We start from the raw sequence: 22,368 nt of genomic DNA, 5'->3' as shown, positions 1-22,368 counted from the left end.
TAAAAAACCAAAGAAAATAAGTGATAAAAAGAAGGGTTTGGTCCCATAGGGACTTGAACTCGTGACCTTGAGGTCACCAACTAAAACACTTGCCAACTGAGCTGCGCGCGCAGCTTGTAATATACACGCTTTGGTTTAATTATATTTTAAAATGAATCATTTGAATTTCCTGAACAAAAAATGGCGCCAAGAACACACCCTAATTTGATTTTTGAAAATCTTTGAAACTGGATTGTTTTGATCGAGTAGATAGTCTATCTCACTCGGTTTTTCACAAGGAACATCATGGTGATCCTGAATTTCATTTATTTCCACTCTAAGGTCATCAATTTTCGCATGAACATGAAGAACCCTAGAACTGAAATTCAATGTAAAATCGTGTATGATCATGATATGATGCAATTGATTGAGGGTCAATGATCCTCATAGGTGCAGAAACAAGATGGTATATCAATATTTCATTTATGATGCATGGAGAATAGAGTTTGAAGTTCATGAACACTTACCTTAAAAACGGCACAACTGGAAATCGAATTCTTCAGTAGAGGTGTTACAGAAGTTGTTTGATGATCTGGATAGCTTCAATGGACCTTATGGAAGGTGTCTGGATGCTTGGAACCATCTGAATTCATCTGGGCATGGTCATGGTACCCGATCTGCATAAGCTTCAAGAGTGAATCGAATTTGATGATTCTGAGGTTATTGGCTATATGTGATGGATTGGATAGTTCATATGTGATATATGGATGATGTTAGAAGTGATAGTTTGGACAGAATTGAGCCTGAATGAAAATTGGCATGATAAGTCTTATGTTATGCATATTTGAGAAGTGATGTAGTGATTTTGAGTTTTGGGGTGATTTGAGGTGTGTGAATGATTCAAACACATCATGTATGATGTTTATGAGATGTTAGAATCATTACTTTGGCCAGAACTTCAAGGGTTTGGAGGTTGGGATTTCTTCCTCACTTTGAAACTTAAAACTTGCAATTCAAGAAAGAAAGAGAAAACCTATCTTTTGTGAGGTTTTGGTGTGATTTTGAATGAGGTAAGGACCTCTATTTATAGGCCAAGAGTTCTGAATACAAGGCTCTTGCAAGTTTCTTCAAAGTTTGATGATTTGGCTTAAGGGATAGAAATGAATCTTTTACATTAAATGCATATGGTTAAAGTTACTAAACCATGGTTAAATTCCAAGCTTCCTATCCTCTTCCATTCTGATCTTCAAATCAGAAAATATCATTCAATTATTGCTTCTATGCATCATTACTTGGTCCATTTGGCAATTTGGTTCATAACTTTGGCAAAATGACTTGAAATTTCAAGTGAAAAGTTCACTAATGGCAAAATTCAAAACCATAGCTACACTCCATATTTTTTTATGCTCTTGGACATTTTGGAAAGCTCATATTACACACTTCAAAACCCTAGTTGAAAGTTTCTTCAAGACCTTTAAGGAAATGGGTGAAAAAGATCCATGAACTTTGAAGAAAATGAGATTTCAAGTGAAGTTTTCAAAAAGTACCAACTTTGAAGCACCATATCTCTTAAATGGTTGATCTTATGGAAAAATTTTATATGTGTCAAAGTTGTTTATTGGATCAAAATCTACAACTTTCATGTTGGAAGTTTTTTTCAGTTTGTAGGTGAAATTTTGAGAAATTCCCTTCCAAAGTTTGGAAAAAACCATGAAAAACACTTAGAAATTTTTCTAAGTATGAAAAGTCAAACTTTTGACTTTTTGATTCTTGATTGATTTTCTTGATTTTTCTTGATCAAATGACTTCATATATCACATATTGATGATTTAAAACTTCAAAAGTCATGGTTGACCAAAATTCCCAAAAGTCAATGGTGATCTTGTACAGTTGACTTTTTCTAACGAATCGCGTTTCTGGAGATTTCAAGTGAACCAAGATATCCTCATCAAAGTAATGGTATGAATGGATAATATTGAGGCATTAGAGGATATTAAACCATAGTTTGAGTTGTGGCCCCATGTCCTGATTAAAAAGTCAGTTGTTCAGATGAATTAGGTCAAAAACCCTAATTGTCGACCAGATGAAATTGATGACTGTAGATCTTGAATTGAGATGTAATTTCCATTGGATGTTGTCATAGGGATTATTTGAAGATGATTGAAACCTTTGATTGACTTCCTGGGGATTTTTAGGGTTTCCCAAATGTGATCCCTGATTTCAGTCCCTGATAGTTCAAAACCCTGATCTGAGGATTTGTCTGATCAATCTTTGTGTAGGAGATGTCTTGAGCCAATGGATTAGGTCAAAATGATGCACTTGGGGTCTTGAGGTCATGTCCCAAGCCATTAGGTCAACTTCTGAGCAAAAGTCAGGAGTGTGCTGCCTTCAGTCAAAACCCTAATTCAGTCGATTCAAAGCTGTTGAGTTTGTTGAAGTGAATCTCTGAGGACCAAATGTTGATTATTGATGAAGATAGTTCTTTTGAGATGGAGGGAGAACAAAACCCTAATTGGTTGTTACTTGTACTGATGAGTGATTTCTTGATTAAACCCTGCTGAGTCACAAGTAGCAAACACAAGCTATGCAATTTGTTAGAGATGCAAATGATGTATATGCATATGATATGAGGTGGTATCTTAGGTCAAAAATTGGGGTATGACACTAAGTTCGGGGGGTAATTTATGCAAAGGGAAGGTGTAAGGCACCCTTTGCATCCATGGTTTTCCATGGGCTCTTAATTGCTTTGCTTGCTCGTTTTCAGAAAATGTAGATGAAAGTGGAAAAATGGACTTTAGCTCGTAAATGAGCGTAGCCAGCTTTTGAAGAATTTTGAGAAAGAATATAGAAAATAGAGCATGGCAAGGCAATTAGGGGCAATTACCTTAAACTCAGATGATAGGTCTCTTTTTAGCCTTTCAGAATGAAAGGGTCTATCCTTGCCATAAGAGGGCAGGAAGCCTTTCGTTTGGAGGTAGAAGGGTCATCGAAATATCCTTCGCCATGAGACTGACCCATGCCATAGAGAGGCAGGTAGTCTAAGGGGAAGGACCAGAATAGCCTTTCGTAGGCAACCAGAAGATACCTCAGCCTTTTCCGTAGGCAACTTCCGAGGGTCGAGGTCATGTTAGTGTATCGAAGGCAGCATCATTAGGGACCATGACCTTTAATCGAGGCAACATGGCCGAGGTATCCTCGTATTCGAGGGACTGGCTATTCTGCAAAAATACAAGGCAACAAGGCAACAGGCAACAAGGCAACAGAGAGGTTACCCCAAAAGTGTGCGTGGGTGCAACAATCACGTGGTTAATTCGATTAAATTATCTTGTAATTAATGAGGCTAATTCAATTCAAGGTCGCACTCCCTAAATTACTAACCACGCAGTATAATATAAAGCAATAATAATAGCAATATGGGGAAGGGGACAATGAAACCAGCGGATCCCTTAATAGGGTTTGGCATAAGTAATAATTAAACAAGAAATATCAGGGTTTAGGGTTACCGATACTCATAGCTTTGGCAATTGACAAACCCTGAAGATTGGAAAAGAAAGAATAAACAAAGAAAGGGTGAGGGCATTATCAGTTCGGAGGCAAATACGACTAACCCAAATCACAAATAAAAAGGCAAATGAAATTAAAATCAATAGATAAAGACTCAGCTTTGAATTTGATCTGATAGGGTTTGTAGTCGGAAGCAAAATCCTGTTGCTAACCCTGAAAAGGTTTGACAAAGGCAAAGGAAAGAAAGTGAGTGTAGAAAGAGTCCATTGACTTTTGAAGATAAAACCATAATTTTAAATCAAAGAGGCAAAATAACAAATATTTAAATAAGTATAGAGTCAGGACTTAGCTTTGGTTCGTTGAAGGCGCGTAGTCGGAGGATCTTGGTTAACCCTGACAATTAGGCAGGAAGAAGAGAAATCTTAGTGCATTCACTGATCTACAACCCTTGAAGGTGCATGATGGACTAGCACTTCAGCCCCCTTTGGATTTTCGTTAGGGAGATGAATTTGCGAATATCCACGAGAGTAGTTTAAACGGCTCGAATGTAACTCGCAATGAACAAGAAGATATGAGTAAAAAAATGAACAAATACAATTGCAGAGAAATCTAACAATTAAATTACAAGAAGTAAAATTAAACATTTTGTTTTTGTTTTTATGAGAGATAACAATCTAATTCTAAGATAGGAAAAATATGTTTATTAATTTGACTATATAAAAAACTAATTCTAACATATTTACCATAAAATATATTATTTGTTTTATATCATGAAAGTTGTATCAATAAAAAAACGTAAACTAAACTAATTATAAGTTTAATTAATTATGATAAAAAAACTAAACAAAAAAAGTCTAAGGTGGGGCGGTGCATCTTCATGTGCTCAGGGAGTACATTTTGACTTTTCAACTCAAACTTTTACTCCAATGAATAATCGACACATGGTATGATTTTAAGAGGAAAAACAAAAAATTAAAGAATTAAATTAGATTAAAACAACACACATATATCAGGGATTAAAAAACACAAGAGTCCAATTTCCTCTTCTTTTTCTTCACGTTTTTTCTTGTCTCTAAGATCTCTCACCAAACACCACATGACAACATTTTAACACAAAATCAATAACAACAAAAAAAAAAGACATGGAACTTCAAGCACAACCAAGACAAACATGGAGATTACCAAATCGAAACCGCAAATGTCATGAAAGAAATGATTACCGGTTTCGTTGTTGATTGCGTCACTGTAAAGCTGATTTGCTGAATTAAGTTGCGTGTTCGAGCTGCGTTGCTATGAAGGAACGCCGTTTGAAGGAGAAGCGGCGGCTGTTTGTTGATAGCCGCGCGGTTGTTGGCGGCGAGATCCAGGGCGGTCGGAATGGGGACGCGGTTGCCATGGGGCAACTTGCGAACTTTGGATCTACTGCGAATCGGGGTGATGATGTTGATCGATGTACTGATTTGGATCGGTGAAGCTCTGTGAGAGTGTCGGCAAAGACGAAAACGCGTTTCGATCTTGTTTCAATTTCGTAATCTCCTCCTCTTATCTGCAAAAGTATCAAAATAATTGTATGAGTTATATTTTGTGATTTTGTTACAGTGTGAGCAAATTGGAATTTGGTTCATGATAATTTTCGCGTGATAAGTTGCGCTGGCTTCGAGGGCTCATGCGATTGGTGTTTGATTCTTCTTCTTCCTTTTTTGTGTTGATCGGTGTTGCGTTTGAGTCGTTGATGGAGATCCTATGATGGCTACGCACGTTGTGATTCACGGCAACCGTTCGAGTCTCGTCGGAGGGATGCACAACGATGCTGCTGCGATTTGCAGGTGGATACACCAATGATACCGGAGGTGCGTTTTGCTCTGCTTCGGTGATAGTACTGGTGAAGACACGATTCAGCTTTGAACGATGAACAGAGATCGTTGTTATGCGTTCGCGGAAGCGACTGGGATTGTGGTCCCGATCGGTTCCTTTATCAACCTGTGAGCAAAACAGACCGAAGAAAAACAATACTGGCATATGGAAAACATTAGTGTAATCAATTCATAGAATAACTCATGTATTGTTTGTGATGATTAGAGAAAAACCAATGAATAGGAATTGGAAAATTGTTAATGGTGTGGGAGAAATCGTGAGGAAAATTTCTACATGAAAGAAAAATTAGGATTAGTGAAATTGTTCGTTTTTTTCTGAAATCAGGGTTTTGTTCCTATTTATAATATACAAAATTAGGTTAAATTTAATGGACCAAAATTAATTAAAAATAACTAAAAGCCCAAATAAAAGGAATTATTTTAATTGAGTTTTTATGATTATATTTAACCAATTAAAAAACTAACCTAAAATGTAAAAAAGGTGTAGAATTTAAAATCTTTCTATTTTTTATGGAAAAACTGAAAAAGCTATAAAAATTAATTGCAAAATAAAAACAATTTTTTGTGATTTTAAGAAAAAAAAATAATTTAAAACGGAAATTAAGTTAGTAACAAATAAAATAAAAAATTGTTAGTAATGGGACTCGAGCACGGGACCTCGCGCTATTGTACCATTCACGCTCAAATTCTTACCAACAGTGCCAATTTATTTATTCGAAATAAATGACGTTTGTAAATATATGAGGGCAAATTTCGGGGTATGACAGCTGCCCCTGTTCAATTATCTTAGACCTGAAGATGTAGAGTGGTTTTTGTGCCAGTCGGTATCTGAAGGTGGAAGATGATTGAACACTAGAATACCAAGAAATTTGCCCTAGCTGATTTAGGGACTTTCTTCGGAGATGGGCTTAAAGATGCCATCTGACTTGATAAGCTTGAGAGTTAGAATGTGTCATATGTTAGACTGTTTGCATCCGCAGATGTCTGGAAAACCGTGCGTTAGGTTGATGAATAAATCGTGCGTTAGACTATTCTCAATTGCATCCTCAGATGTCTGGAAAACCGTGCGTCATGTATGAATTATAAATGCATGCAAGGTATGAATATGCATGTGATGTATATGATGTGTGGATATGATTTATGTTGCTCGAAGCATCTTGATTGAGAAGATAAATCTCTGTGTCATTGTGAGTTTGATGTTTTGATCTTTTCTTGGAGATGCTCAGCTGGGGATTTATGGTTTCCGCTTGGGGATGATCAGTAACCTGATGTACCCTGACTGGGGATGAAAGATATTAGTAAGCCATGTTGGAGAAGAGCAAAGTGTTGGAGAAATGGTAGTGTTGAAGATGTAAACTCTGTTGGGGAGGTATCTTCTTAGTGATTACTCTGTGGGGATGTGATTTTGTGAAACCGGCTTTATGGATGTTTTGAAAGTTGCCCCAGTATTATAGTAACTACCATTCTTGGACTTGTATTGATTGGAACACAACAATGAGTATTGATCGAAGCGTTGAACATGTTTTGCATAGTTTTGCCCCAGTTATTAGGGAAATTGAAGAAAGTCGCCTCGCGAGGACTTCATGAGATGTGTACTATGGGCGACATGCCCCTATAAACTTAGGACGGTGCTCCTGAATATTTTTGCTTTTGAGAGATTCTCGGAATCTTGACTTGATTGCCCCAGATTGATTGGGAAATAGTTTGAAACCTACTTGGGATGTATGCCTTTCGATCGTTTGGTATTTGAGAGATTCTTTGAATCTTGACCTGATTGTCCCAGATTGATTGGGCAAAGCGTGTCATGCCCCTTGTATACTGTTATACCCCAAAATTTGCCCACTTCTTTTTTCAGGAAAGTTTCAATATGAAAATTAAGAGTCTCATATAAACATGGATTTTTTCAAAATATCCTGACATATGAAGAACTTGGTTTTCAGAATTTTTCTTACACAGTAACTTGGCTTACAGTGGAATTTATTCTTACGCAAACGCCAAATACTGTTCTTTACTTCACAAATACTATTTATTTATTTTACAGATAGATAGTACTAACACAGTTCATGCAGGGTTAAATCTTTTTGCAGGCGCAAAAGCAGGAAACTCACACTGTACTGGTAACAATTGTTTTTGTTTTCCCACTAACTTTTGTGCTATATTCCATTATTTTCAAAATCTTTTCAAATCTATCCTTTCAAATTCAAATCTCAACTTTATTCTATCCATCTCTCTTTTCCCAACAATACCTTACACTTTCTTTCAAATCTCACTACCACTCAAATTTCCTTTTGTACGGAATCACATCATTCCCCAACGTCTCTATCATCTTTCCATTCTATAAATACCTCTCATTCTTCCCACAAATCTCACATCAAATTCTAAATCATCTTTCAAATTCCTACCTCATAATCCATCATTTCTTCTTCCCTAGCAAAAATGGCAAAATGGATAGAAACACTGCTTCTTACAGTCGTCACCATTGCTACGGTGATCACAACTTTCTTCTGCCTACACAGTCCTGAGAAGTGTGGACCTGCAATGGTTGCACTCCCACTCCTCTACATGTTATTAATCATAGCATGGTTCGTCAACCGTCATTTTTAAAATTTGTCGTGTTTCTTATTTTCTTAAACGTACCGTTTATTCGTCGTACTTTTCAATATAGTATGTAATATTTATACTGTCAGTATTAAATGTTGTACTAGTTGTCATAATATTGCTTAATTACTAAGATAATATTTTGTGTATTTTCTGCCAGTCAAATATTTCTATTTCTGTGCATTAAACAATTTTCAGGTTATTATCGGTAATTTTGCCCGCATACTGTAAATATCTGTTATTATATTTCTGTTTTGTCATGTAAATAAATTTTCATGCTTCACAGATAACAAAAACAAAAATAACAACAAAAAAAAAAATTAACTTTGACTGTTGATTTTTCACTTTAACTGCTGCTTCAGTACACGAACAGTCAGTTGACAGACAAACTGCAGACAGTACAATTCTCAGTGATTTGTACAATCAATCAAATCAATCATTCACAATTCAAATTTCCAAGATTTTTGTGTTAGAAGTCTTCTGAATATCACATGATTAGCAGAAACTCAACACTGCACAAAAATCAGGTACGCTTAACTGCCTCCTATACAGACAGTCCCTAATCAGGGTTTTTCTTGTTTTAACAGGAGCAACAAGTTTTGAGAGCTCAAATGGATTTCATATACATCCATACATCTCAAAGTACCATCATACAAATTTTCAAACTTCAATTCACTCAGACGCACCGTCAGCAGCTCAAACAGTCAACAGACGACCCGTTTGACCAAAAAAGTCAACTGACAGTCAAAAATGAAATTTTTTGTCAAAGTCCATATTTTGTCAAAGGATTCAACATTTGATCATTGGATGATCACAATTCATCAAGGAAAGATCAAAAATCAACAAAACCCTAAGATTCAAAATTAGGGTTTTTGCCTGAAAAGTCAACTCAACTTTGACTGATCATAACTCTCTCATCCTTCATCCAAAAAATGTCAACCAAAGCTCATTTTGAAGGAAATTCAATTATCTTTCAAATGCAATTGATCCCATGGTCATTTCATTCACCATTTGAAAAATATGGCCAAAGACATTACAGGTCATTTTCAAAGTCAACAAAAAGACACTTTTTTCAAAAGGACACACAAGGAGAACCAAAAATCATTTTGACATGAGACCAAAGACATTGGTTAGAGGACTCTTTGAGGTTTCCAAAAAGTGCAAGATCTCCTTCATATGACAAAAATTGAAGGATTTACACCTTGTTGAAGTTGGCTAAATTTTGGGAAAATGCATGAAATCAACATTGCTCAAAAATGTTTTTTTTCCAAAAGATGCCAAGTTTTTATGGTCCAAACATCTTTGCCATGTTACTATGGGCCTCCCACGACCAAGACAAAGCCCACATCTTTATTATCCATTTTTTGACATAATTTTATCTTATTTAAGATTAAAATTAAAAGGAAAATTGCATGGATAATTGGTGCTTGATCTCCAAGCATGACTCACCTCAAAGTCTTCAATTTTCTGCAGAAGAATTGATGCAAGGCAAGAGCATTGAATGGAGTCAAGGCTTGGTCAAAAATTCAAAGTTTTTTAATATTTTAAAGAACCAAAACTTTCAACAAAGGCAACAAAGCTTCTTAGCTTCACTTCCAAGCAGCTTTGGGCTATAAAAGAAGCATCATACTTCAGCAACAAGAGAGGACACACGAAGAGATAGCAAGAGAATAGCCACAAACCTCTCAAAATTCTCAAAAAATCTCCATACTTTGTAATTTTCAAAATCAATTTTCCAATCAATATTAATACAAACCAAGCATTCTAATCATCTTCTCAAAGATAATAGAGTAAGATTGAACTTTAAACACAGGCCCATGAGAGTCGTATAAAGCATATAATACTCTTCATGTACATATGAATTTTATTTTCGTTTTTGTATATGCAACTGATTTCAATGCTAACCAACCATCCTATCATGCTCATAAGGTCCTATGCAAATGATCTGGGCCTTAACATGCCAACTCCCACGTGAGGATAGCCATATGCCATTAACATAAGCTTATGAGTGTTCATACTTTAACATCTTCGAACCTATAGCTATGAGCATCAAACCACGAAACTAATGACATATTTGGATTCAGGGCATCATGTTTAGTGGATCTGGGTTGTTTTCATATGTTGCTAACGTGTGTTCTTGCAGGTTTGGGAAGCTACCGAAAATAACGTTTTTGTATCGTGAAATAGAGGGGGTTAAAAACCCCCGCTATCTGTCTGAAAAAGTGCATGGGACGGAGGTTGAAGACGACCACGCGTCCGAGCGTGGTTCGTCAGTCAACTTTTCAACCTTCTCTCCTCTGTTTCCATTGGTCCATGCAGGCGAGGGTGGGGACCAGTCTGACTTTGGTCTCCCACTAATCCCATGCCTTGCTTTAATCATGTGCTTCATGTGACCTCAGATCTGAACCCTTGGATCAATTCAATCTCCAATCCAACGCCTCACACACGCAGCTACACCATGCTCCCTCAGTCAACTTCCACACTGAATAAGTATCCTTTTTTATTTTCTATTTTATTTTAATTTCTTTGATAAATTAATTAAAAATAGTTTAAAAATTCAAAAAATTCCCCAAAAAATATTTTAAACTTCTAAAATAATATATTATTTTCTGAAATAAAAATATTTTATTTTTCTTCAAAATTTCAATATTTTTCATAATTAATTAGTATGTATTTATATATTTGCTTATTAATTATTTTAATTAGTCAAAAAATCATAAAAAAATTGTTCTTTGTGTTAAATATTGTTTATATATCATAAACTAATTTTGTACATATTTAGGATAATTTTATCATTAAGTCTTAATTATTTGTGTAATTATTTATATAATTATGTTTTAATTAACTTAAAAAATCCAAAAACAATTTCAAAAATTCCAAAAAAATTAGTTTTGTTCTAAAATCAATTAACAAACATTTTGTACATATTCTAAACTTATTTTCTAAGTTTAATCATTTTTTCATCTTTTCTTTATTTTAAAATTAATTAATCATGCATTAATTATATTTAAAATAAATCATAAAAATCCAAAAATATGCCTTTTATTTCTTGCAATTTAAAATTCCTAGATAAATGTATAGGATGTCAAATTCATGTAAATAGGCTAGTTTACATTTCCCGCACAATCGATGTAATAGCGTAGATTTACTTTCTGCACTTTACATTTCCGCATTTTAATTTCCAGCACCCATATAAACTGCGTGTATGTCAAAGATAAAACTGAACCGTCAGATCACTAACTTCAAAGATAAATATCTGAATTCAATCACAATCACATTTGCACCTCCTAGGGTAACCCCTTTTCACTCTTTTCAAAATCAAAGTTACATTTCTACTGTTTCGAGTACAAAATCGAACCTTTTGTTTATATCCGACGAATGGATAGATTTTTAAAGGGAACAAGGATAAAGACCTCCTAACTCAGGGTAGACCTCCTAGTTTGCTTGCTCAAAATCAAAACAAACAAAATTCTCATACACTGTTGTTTTTTTAAAACGAATTTTCCAAAAGACAATATTTTGTATACATCCAAACACGGATCATTACAAAATTAACGATCTTTTCAAAACATCTTTCGAAAGATAAACAAGCATTTGTATATATCCGCACAAGGATCATTACAAATTCTATTTGCAAAGGTATTTCAAAAACACAGGTAAAGCATTCCGAATCAATTGAAAAGTAAAGCAAATGAGCTAAGCAAACTAAAGAGCCCATGGATAACCATGGATACAAAGGGTGCTAACACCTTCCCTTTGTATAACCTACCCCCTTACCCAGAATCTCTCAAAGGTCTTTTTTCTGTTTCTTTTATAAACCTTTCCTTCATTGGATAAAATAAAAGGTCGGTGGCGACTCTGTAAACTTTTTCAAAAGTGACGCGAAAGCGTCCGATCGACAAAAAAGAGTCAGTTCACGTATCCCACCCACGGAGGGGTATGGCCCGAAAGGACGGTCCACAGAACTGGCGACTCTGCTGGGGAATACAAATTCAAAATGTTTTCAAAAGGGGTTACCTTTAGAGTATAGATCATTTCGATGTTTTCAATTGTTTGATCTGATTGCTTTACTTTTCACAGGTTTGCTTGGGTACTTTGCTTGTGTGAAAGATTCTAACCCGAATCTCGAGATACCTTAAGTATATGACAATAGACCAAGGAAACTGTACGGCATGTACCGATACGGTTGATCTGGTAGTCATCGTTAGTGTGATACTTTGGTTTATACTGATGTCCCTTGAAAGCGATCAAGGAGTATATTAGGCTTCCGAAGTGTCATTAACACTAATTTGTCTTAGAACCTTTTAGTTGAACTTGACTTGTGGCCTATTAAGTGGCTAGCTTTGAAATTGATCGAAGCTAGTTATCCTCGAGGAATATTCTTGATCGGCCGTCCGAGCGCCGTATTGAGATGTTGTCTCCAAGGATCATAGAACCCGAATACTATTCTAGGACAGGTTTTCAACCAACTCAACTTCAGAGGGGAGGGTATCACCTATCAACCTCATGCAAGCCTTTAAACCTAAGGCTATTGTTTGATTTGTTTTTGTGTGCCACATGTTTGCATCATAAACACATCATTTTTCACTACACATTTCAAGGATCAAAGAGTTTACTTTTGTTTTTGCAGGTAATGGCTCCCGCCACCAGAGATTACATCCGAATCAATATCTCAACGGTGCCATCTGAACTCAAAGTCTTGGTAGCAGAATTCCCCAGGAATGCTCAATTCACTGAAAAGCATGGTCACCTACTCCATTTGGTTACCTCAAAGTTTGAAGAAGACATGATACGGGTCCTGTTCCAGTTCTTCGACCCTGAACATCATTGCTTCACATTTCCTGATTACCAGTTGGTACCCACTTTGGAAGAATTCTCTGAATTAATTGGATTACCAATCCGAGATCAATTACCTTTCACTGGTTTAGAAAGAAAACCAAAACCTGAAGTCATTGCTGCTGCTTTACATCTGCAAAAGTCAGAAATCAAATCCAATTGGGAAACAAAGAGTGGAGTTGAGGGTTTGCTTGCCAAATTCTTACTGGAAAAGGCTCGACTACTGCTAGAAAACAAAAGTTATCCAGCTTTTGAAGAAGTTATGGCTCTTTTGATCTATGGGTTGGTTTTGTTCCCTAATTCCGACCAGTTCATAAGTGTACACATCATCAACCTTTTCCTAATTCGCAACCCGGTACCAACATTGCTGGGAGACATCCTACACTCTCTACACACTCGTACCACGAAGAAGCGAGGAACTCTCATGTGCTGTATACCACTGCTGGCTAGGTGGTTTACATGTCATCTTCCCCGATCAGTACTGAGAAATGAACAAAGAGCACAATGGTCTTACAGAATCATGTCTTTATCTCATTCAGATATCCGATGGAACAACTTCTTTCAAAGAGACATTACTATCATTGATCATTGTGGAGAATACCCTAATGTGCCACTCCTTGGCATTAAAGGAGGTATCACTTACAATCCCTCTCTAGCTCTACGCCAATTCGGATATGCAAGAAGCAACGGTCCTCATGACATGATTATCCGTGGCATTGTGTTTGATTACGAGAATGATTCTCACAGACACCGACGAAGATTCATACAGGCTTGGGACAGTGTCTATAGAATAGAAAGCAAAACTCTGGGGCAATGGAATTCTATTCCTATGGAACTTTACCTCAGATGGGTGCGTACTCATGCTCAAAAACTCATGATGCCCTATCCCGCTGTTCTACCTGTGACTATCGAATCAGAAGTCGAAGGTTACGAACCTCAAGTTATTCTACACCCGGATATGCCAACTGACTTGGAAGAGTTGCAAAAATCCTGGGTTCAACTCAAAGAGGAAAGAGACACCTTCAAAGAACACTGTCAGGACTATGAGAGAAGGCTATTCGAGCTCACCAGACAGCTTCAAGAAGAACAAAGAATCAACGCATTCCTGGGGACAAAGAAAAAGCGCCCACGGGAGACCTGAAAGATCATTTATTTTATTTTCTGTCTTGTAAGCCCAAATGAGGCAAAGAAAAAAGAATAAATTGATTAACTAACGTTTGTTGCTTCTTTAACAAATCTAGACTCTATGATCCTTGAAAACATTGCACACATGCATTCACATGCATTGCATACACATTGCATTTCATACATTGCATTTCATACATTGCATTCATATACATTGCATACACATTGCATACATGGCATCCAGTCATACACATTTCATAACAGGTTCTCATGACGGGTTTCTCATCTCTTCGCTGTTTATTTCAGTCAGAAGAGATGGAATCTGAGGCAAGCATCAAGAATCTCGAAGTACAGAATGCCCAAGTTCAAGTGGCAATTCTGGAACTGGCAAAGGGGCAACAAGAGCTGAAAGCCCTGATACTCAAGAAGAAGAAGAAGCCCAAAGAATCTGCAGGCTTGAGTTACCTGAGAAGGAAGATCAAGATCCCTGTCAAAAAGATCAAAAAGCCACCAATCCCTGAAATAGTCGGTGATGGTGAACAAGAAGATAATCAAAGCAACCAGGGTTCTGCTAAACCCTCTCTCTCTTCAAATGAAGAAGAAGATCATTCTGGAGACGAACAGGATGATGACAAATACCAACAGTTGGAGGATCGTATGAAAGCTATGGAAATACAAAAAATACCTGGCTTAGATTTCAATGATCTGGGACTCGTGTCGGATGTTGTCATCCCTCCAAAATTCAAAGTTCCAACCTTTGCAAAGTATGATGGAGTTTCTTGTCCAAAACTACATTTGAGATCTTATGTGAGGAAGATACAACCTCATACAACAGATAACAAATTGTGGATTCACTTTTTCCAAGAAAGTCTGTCAGGTACACAACTCGAATGGTACTACCAGCTAGAAAATACCAAGGTTCATACTTGGGAAGAATTAGCTGCTGCTTTTTACAAACAGTACCAATACAATGCTGATCTTACACCCACTCGTACTCAATTGCGAGGCATGTCTATGGGACCAAAAGAAAGTTTCAAAGAGTATGCACAAAAGTGGAGAGATATGGCTGGAAGGGTTCAACCACCCTTATCTGATCGCGAACTAGTCGACATGTTCATGGGCACTTTAACTGGCCCATTCTATAGCCATTTGCTGGGAAGTTCATCATCAGGTTTCACTGACCTAATACTGACCGGAGAACGTGTCGAAAGTGGCATTCGAAATGGAAAAATTCAAGTAGGATCCTCCTCTGGTACTACAAAAAGGCCCATCAGAAATGAGGTCAATACAGCGCAAATTCAGACAAGTCACAAAAGTGATCAGCATCAATCTGTAGGGGCAGTTATGATCTCCGCATCTGCACCTCAAAAAGATCAACAGCCAAAATATACGCATCGACCAGATGCACCAAGAAGAACTTTCACCAAAATCAACATGCCAATCTCTCAGGCATTGCAGCACTTGCTTAAAGCGGATCTGATCACATTAAGGGGTCCTCCGAAGAATGTCAATACTTCTTCTCTGAATTATCGCCCTGATGCAACATGTGCCTATCATTCAAACTGTCCAGGACATGACGCAGATCACTGCTGGGCCCTGAAAAATAAAATCCAAGACATGATAGATGCTGGAGAAATTGAGTTCGATCCTCCAGAAACTCCAAATGTCATCACAGCACCTATGCCAAAGCATGACAAAACTGTTAATGCTATCATAGACACAGTTTACATTTATGATGTGAACGAAGTATCAATTCCACTCCTCGAAGTCAAAAGAAAGTTCATCCAAGCTGGTTACTTTCCAGGTTGTGATCCCGACTGCTTTTATTGCTCACGCCAACCCAATGGTTGTGAAAATCTAAAGATGGGAATTCAAAAACACATGGATCGCCGTATCATTATGTTTGAGAGGCTCCCTTCTATGGACATGTTGGGCAAAGTCTTTGCCAACGGGATAAGAATGGAAGACGTCTCAGTGATCTCCAGCTTACCATTCAAAATCTCTACCAAGGCTCCATTCAAACTTTCTGCTACACTCAAAGTGGCATCAGTAGTCATTGCTAGACCAACTCCATTTCCATACTCCTCAGACAAAGCTGTCCCATGGGGATATGACACTAATGTTTACATTCATGGAGTTAAGCAGGATCCCTCGACTAAAGAGGACGCAACACTAACTACTTCAGCTGTAAGTAACATTGCAGGCACTAGCAAGATCACGAGAAGTGGAAGAATCTTTTCACCAGAAATTTCTCCAAATATTGCTGCTAGTCCAATCCAGGTTCCAATTCCTATTCCAGATATCAACACTCGAGGCAAAGAGCCACTGATCGAACCAGTTCAAAATCCGGTAGAGATCACTGCTGAGGATCCATCAAAGCAAGAGATGGACGAAATATTGAAAATCATCTGCAAAAGTGATTACAATATTGTCGAACAACTGGGGCATACTGCTTCAAAAATCTCAATGTTATCTCTGCTAAAATATTCAGAAGCTCATGCTAAAGCTCTAATGAAGTTCCTTCAAGCTGCGCATGTGCCTCAAGAAATCCCAATCGACCAATTTGAGAATTGTGTCGCCAGTCTTACAGTGCCCAATGGTCTTGGTTTCTCTGATGTGGATCTAACTCCTGCTGGAAGAAATCACAACAAGGCCCTGCACATCTCTATCGAATGCAACGGCACCACTCTGTCTCATGTGCTAATAGACAATGGTTCCTCTCTAAACGTGTTACCAAAGGTAATACTGGAAAAACTTGACTTCAAAGGAGTTGTGCTACAACCAAGTGATGTGGTTGTAAGAGCCTTCGATGGGTCAACAAGAACGGTGTACGGAGAAGTTAAGCTCCCAATCAGAGTGGGCTCTCAAACTTTCGATGTTATCTTTTCCGTAATAGACGTTCTTCCAACATACTCCTGTTTACTAGGACGCCCTTGGATACATGGGGCAAACGCTGTAACTTCTACCCTGCATCAGAAGTTAAAATACCCAGTAAAAGGAAAGGTTGTCACAGTCTATGGCGAAGAAGAATATATGGTCAGTCACTTGAGCAACGACAAGTATGTTGAGATGGAGGGCGAATCCATCGAAACTCCGTATCAAGCTTTTGAGGTTGTATCTCCAGATATCTCTACCACCAAGCATATTCCTGCTACTCCAGCTACAACTATGGCTTCTCTCAAAGATGCCAAAGCCATGATTGAACAGGGTGATCGCACAGTATGGGGACAACTCCCTGATATACCCTACAAGTCCGACAAGCTAGGTCTGGGCTATAATGGTGAAAATCAAAAGAATGATCAAAATCCTCGCTCTGAAGGGTTAATATCACACTTCGCCAGCCAAGAAGTAAACGCCATTGATGATGAAGGGACATACTTGAACCACATCATTCAGCCATATCCAGACGAAATTCCACCCATTACCATGGGAATGTGGGATGCTGTGGGAGGACCAAATGACGGTTACAACTACCAGTATATCACACCTCAGAATTCTTACATTGCTCTGGAAGATCTTACTCCAACAGAAGAGGGTAATCAAAATGACGGAAGTATCACAAGTCCCGTCACTCAGCAATATCAAAATCCACCCAAAGAAGTATGGGACACGCTAGGAGAACCCAGCGGCAAATACGACTATATGGTGAAATATTCCGCTCCTCCGAGCTTTTCAACTCCCATCAAAGACATTGTCCCGACTGGATGGGACGAACAGTACGACGACAACTTCGCTCTTGAAGAAGCCAGGAAGATGCCAAACAACGAAGGTTATTTTCTGTCACAGTACACTCCTTATCAGGATGCACAAGTCTCTATTCAAAACATCATTCCTACTGCATGGGACGGCCTTATCGAGCATCTCGCTCAGCCAATAGAGGGACCTCCACCTGGATTCTCATATCCAACAAATCATCCAACTTATCCTGAGGAATTACCTACGCATTTTCCCACTAGCGGAATCAATGCTACGGAAGACGAAAAGAACAACTGCAACTGGAACAGCTGGGTGCTCCCTGCTAACAACGGTGGATTGAACAACTGGAAAGCAGAGGATGTGATCTCCTTTGATCAGGAGTAAATGCCATTTCCTGTTTTCTTTGTGTATATTGTGCAAAGATAAAAGTGGTTCCTGAACAATCGAACCATGAGCTTGAAAGCCGTGTGCCTTAGCACAACGGTCCTTCTATAAAAAGGGTTTGTCATATCATGATTATGTGCATTCAATAAAATCATGGGATGCTTGCATGTTCAAAATTTTGTGATCCTTTTTCTTTCTTTATTCGCTTTCAAATAGCTATGTTTTTCTCTTCATACACACTCACATATCTACCATGCAGATTCACATACACGCTGGATCCAGTCAATAACGACTCTGCTATTGCCCGTCATGACTTTGAAAATCCGATCTACCAAACTGAGGACGAAAGTGAGGAAGATTGTGAAGTGCCAAGAGAAATTGCAAGACTTCTAGAACAAGAAGAAAAAGCCATACAGCCTCATGAGGAGCCGATTGAGGTCATCAACTTGGGCAGTGACGAAGAAAAGAAAGAGGTCAGAATTGGGGCTGACTTAGAAAACAGTGTCAAGCAAAGACTGATTCAATTGTTGCAAGACTACGCCGAGATATTCGCCTGGTCTTATCAAGATATGCCTGGCCTTGACACGGACATTGTAGTTCATCGCCTGCCAATCAAAGAAGGAAGCACTCCGGTCAAACAGAGACTGCGAAGGAGTAAGCCTGATATGTCAAAAAAGATCAAAGACGAGGTTGAAAAACAATTCAATGCCGGATTCCTAAAAGTTGTAAGTTATCCTCCTTGGATAGCTAACATCGTGCCTGTACCCAAAAAAGACGGGAAAGTCAGAATGTGTGTAGACTACAGAGATCTGAACCGGGCAAGCCCTAAAGATGATTTCCCTTTACCGCACATCGATGTACTAGTTGACAATACCGCACAATGCAAGGTATTCTCCTTTATGGACGGATTCTCAGGGTACAATCAAATCAAGATGGCACCCGAAGACATGGAAAAAACAACCTTCACAACTCCCTGGGGAACCTTTTGTTACAAAGTAATGCCCTTTGGTCTAAAAAATGCTGGAGCTACCTACCAACGAGCAATGGTAACACTATTTCATGATATGATTCATCAGGAAATAGAGGTGTATGTCGATGACATGATCGCAAAATCCAACACCGAAGAAGAACATTTGAGTCATTTACACAAGCTGTTTGACAGACTCAAGAAATACAGATTGCGACTGAACCCGAACAAGTGTACCTTTGGAGTAAGATCCGGTAAACTCTTAGGTTTCATCGTCAGCAGTAAAGGTATTGAGGTTGATCCTGCCAAGGTCAAAGCCATTCAAGAAATGCCTATACCCCGTACCGAGAAACAAGTCAGAGGATTCTTGGGACGTCTAAACTACATAGCCAGATTCATTGCCCATATGACTCCTACTTGTGTGCCAATCTTCAAATTACTGAAGAAAGATCAAGTGGAAAGATGGAATGACAAATGCCAGTTAGCCTTTGATAAAATCAAAGAATACCTTCAAAAACCGCCAATCTTGTTACCTCCTGTGGAAGGCAGACCTCTGATAATGTACCTAACTGTGTTAGAAGATTCAATGGGGTGTGTACTCGGACAACATGACGATTCCGGTCGAAAGGAGCACGCAATCTACTATCTTAGCAAAAAGTTTACCGATTGTGAAACAAGATACTCACTACTCGAAAAAACTTGCTGTGCCTTAGCATGGGCGGCTCGCCGACTAAGACAGTATATGCTAAATCACACCACTTTCCTGATCTCCAAGATGGATCCAATCAAATACGTGTTCGAAAAACCTGCTCTCTCTGGAAGGATTGCAAGATGGCAAATGATCCTAACAGAATATGACATTCAATACACTTCGCAAAAAGCAATCAAAGGAAGTGTGGTAGCTGATCATTTAGCTCATCAAGCAGTAGATGATTATCAGGCATTGAACTTTGACTTCCCAGACGAAGACATTATGCTAGTCAATGACTACAAACAACCAGGATCCCGATGGACTATGGTTTTTGACGGAGCTTCTAATGCGCTCGGCAATGGCATCGGAGCTGTGATCATTTCCCCCACAGGAGGTCATACACCCTTCACCGCCAGATTGTGTTTCAATTGCACCAACAATATAGCCGAATACGAAGCATGCATTCTGGGTCTCAAAGCTGCAATTGATCTAAAAATCAAATTCCTTGAAGTCTACGGAGACTCGGCCTTGGTAATCTACCAAGTCAAAGGGGAATGGGACACAAAGCACCCAAATCTAATTCCATACAAAGAACATGTGTTGAGTTTGATTCCTTACTTCGAGGAGATCACTTTCGAACACATCCCACGCGAAGAAAATCAACTAGCTGATGCCTTAGCTACCATGTCATCCATGTTCAAAGTCAATTGGGACGACGAAGCTCCTATGATCACCATTTACAGGCAAGACGAACCAGCCTATTGCAATGAGATCGATACCAAACAAATGGAAGACAAATCATGGTTCCATGAAATACAAAGGTATCTCGAAACCCAGGAGTACCCTGAAGGGGCATCTATTAACGACAGAAAGTTTCTAAGGAGATTTGCCTCCAAATTCTTCCTAAGCAATGGAACTTTGTACAAGCGCAACCATGACTCGACTTTACTTCGTTGCGTAAACAAGAAGGAAGCAGAACAAATCATGGAAGACATACACAATGGTACCTTCGGTACTCATTCCAACGGACATACAATGGCTAAAAAGATCTTGAGAGCAGGTTACTACTGGTCTACCATGGAGACAGATTGCCATCATCATTCCAAAACTTGTCACAAATGCCAGATATATGCCGACAAAGTGCATGTACCTCCAGTTCCATTAAACGTTCTGACGGCTCCTTGGCCTTTCGCAATGTGGGGTATTGATATGATTGGAGAAATCAAACCTACTGCTTCCAACGGACATCGCTTTATCCTGGTCGCTATTGACTACTTCACAAAGTGGGTAGAGGCAGCTTCATATGCTTCTGTCACCAAGAATGTGGTAGCCAGGTTTATCAAGCACAATCTCATTTGTCGGTACGGCATCCCCGAAAGGATCATCACTGACAATGGCACGAATCTAAACAACAAAATGATTACTGAACTCTGCACGCAGTTCCAGATCAAACATCATAATTCTTCTCCATATCGACCAAAGATGAACGGCGCTGTCGAAGCCGCCAACAAAAACATCAAGAAAATCATACAAAAGATGACAGTAACCTACAAAGACTGGCATGAGATGTTACCTTTTGCTCTTCATGGTTATCGCACATCTGCGCGTACTTCAACAGGGGCAACTCCATTCTCGTTAGTCTACGGTATGGAAGCAGTTCTCCCAATCGAAATCCAGATTCCTTCCTTAAGGATCATGAAAGAAGCCGATCTAGACGAAGACGATTGGATTCAAACTCGATTCGACCAAATACACTTGATCGATGAGAAAAGACTTGCAGCTATCTGTCATGGCCAGCTATACCAAAAGCGCATGATCAAAGCATTCAACAAGAAAGTCAAAAGTCAAGCATACCAAACTGGTGGCTTGGTTATCAAACGCATCATCTTACCACAAGGTGATCCCAGAGGCAAATGGACCCCCACCTACGAGGGACCATTCATAATCAAGAAAATATTCTCCGGCGGTGCCATGTTGCTTACCACCATGGATGGCGAGGATTTCCCACACCCTGTGAATGCGGACATAGTCAAAAAGTACTTTGCTTAAAAAAAAAAATACAGCTCGCTAAGTTGAAAACCTGAAAGGGCAACTTAGGCAAAAATGAGCGTCTCGGTGGATTGAAAACCCGAAAGGGCGATCCAGGCAAAAATTAGAGACAAAACAAATACAATCCCGGTAGGCTGAAAACCTGAAAGGGCAGCCTAGGCAAAAATTAGGGAATAAAGCATACAACTATGTCCCGCTCAGCTGCCTACTCACCGACAAGGTTCAACACCTCAAAGACACCGATCAGTCCAATCACTTTCTTCCAACAAGTGAGGGATGAGATGCTCGAAGACAGATTGGCAATAGCAGAATTGAAACTTGACTGGATCGTTCTCACATAGCTATTTCTTTTCATAAATACTTTTCAAAACTTTCTGACAATTTCCTACTTCTAGGATTGTTGTCTCCCTATACTAATCCGCCTATCACGGCACCTTTTCAAAAATCAATGCAGCTTATAACTAACATTTTCATTTTTTCTGTTTTGAATACGCGAGCATCCCAATGATATTTTGAATGAACATATGCATTTGAATATGATTGATGTTTACCAGGAAAAACAGGAATAGCATTCAGGAAATGTCCCGATCATCTGGACATTATCCCATCAGAAGAAAATTACCAAGAGAAACGCATTTCTCAGCAAATTCCTCAAAAAGATTTTC

Source organism: Vicia villosa, linkage group LG1 (assembly GCF_029867415.1).
Source record: "Vicia villosa cultivar HV-30 ecotype Madison, WI linkage group LG1, Vvil1.0, whole genome shotgun sequence".
NCBI classification, from domain to species: Eukaryota; Viridiplantae; Streptophyta; class Magnoliopsida; order Fabales; family Fabaceae; genus Vicia; species Vicia villosa.
The sequence above is the reverse complement of the archived record's forward strand: the minus strand, read 5'-3'. Positions refer to the sequence as shown.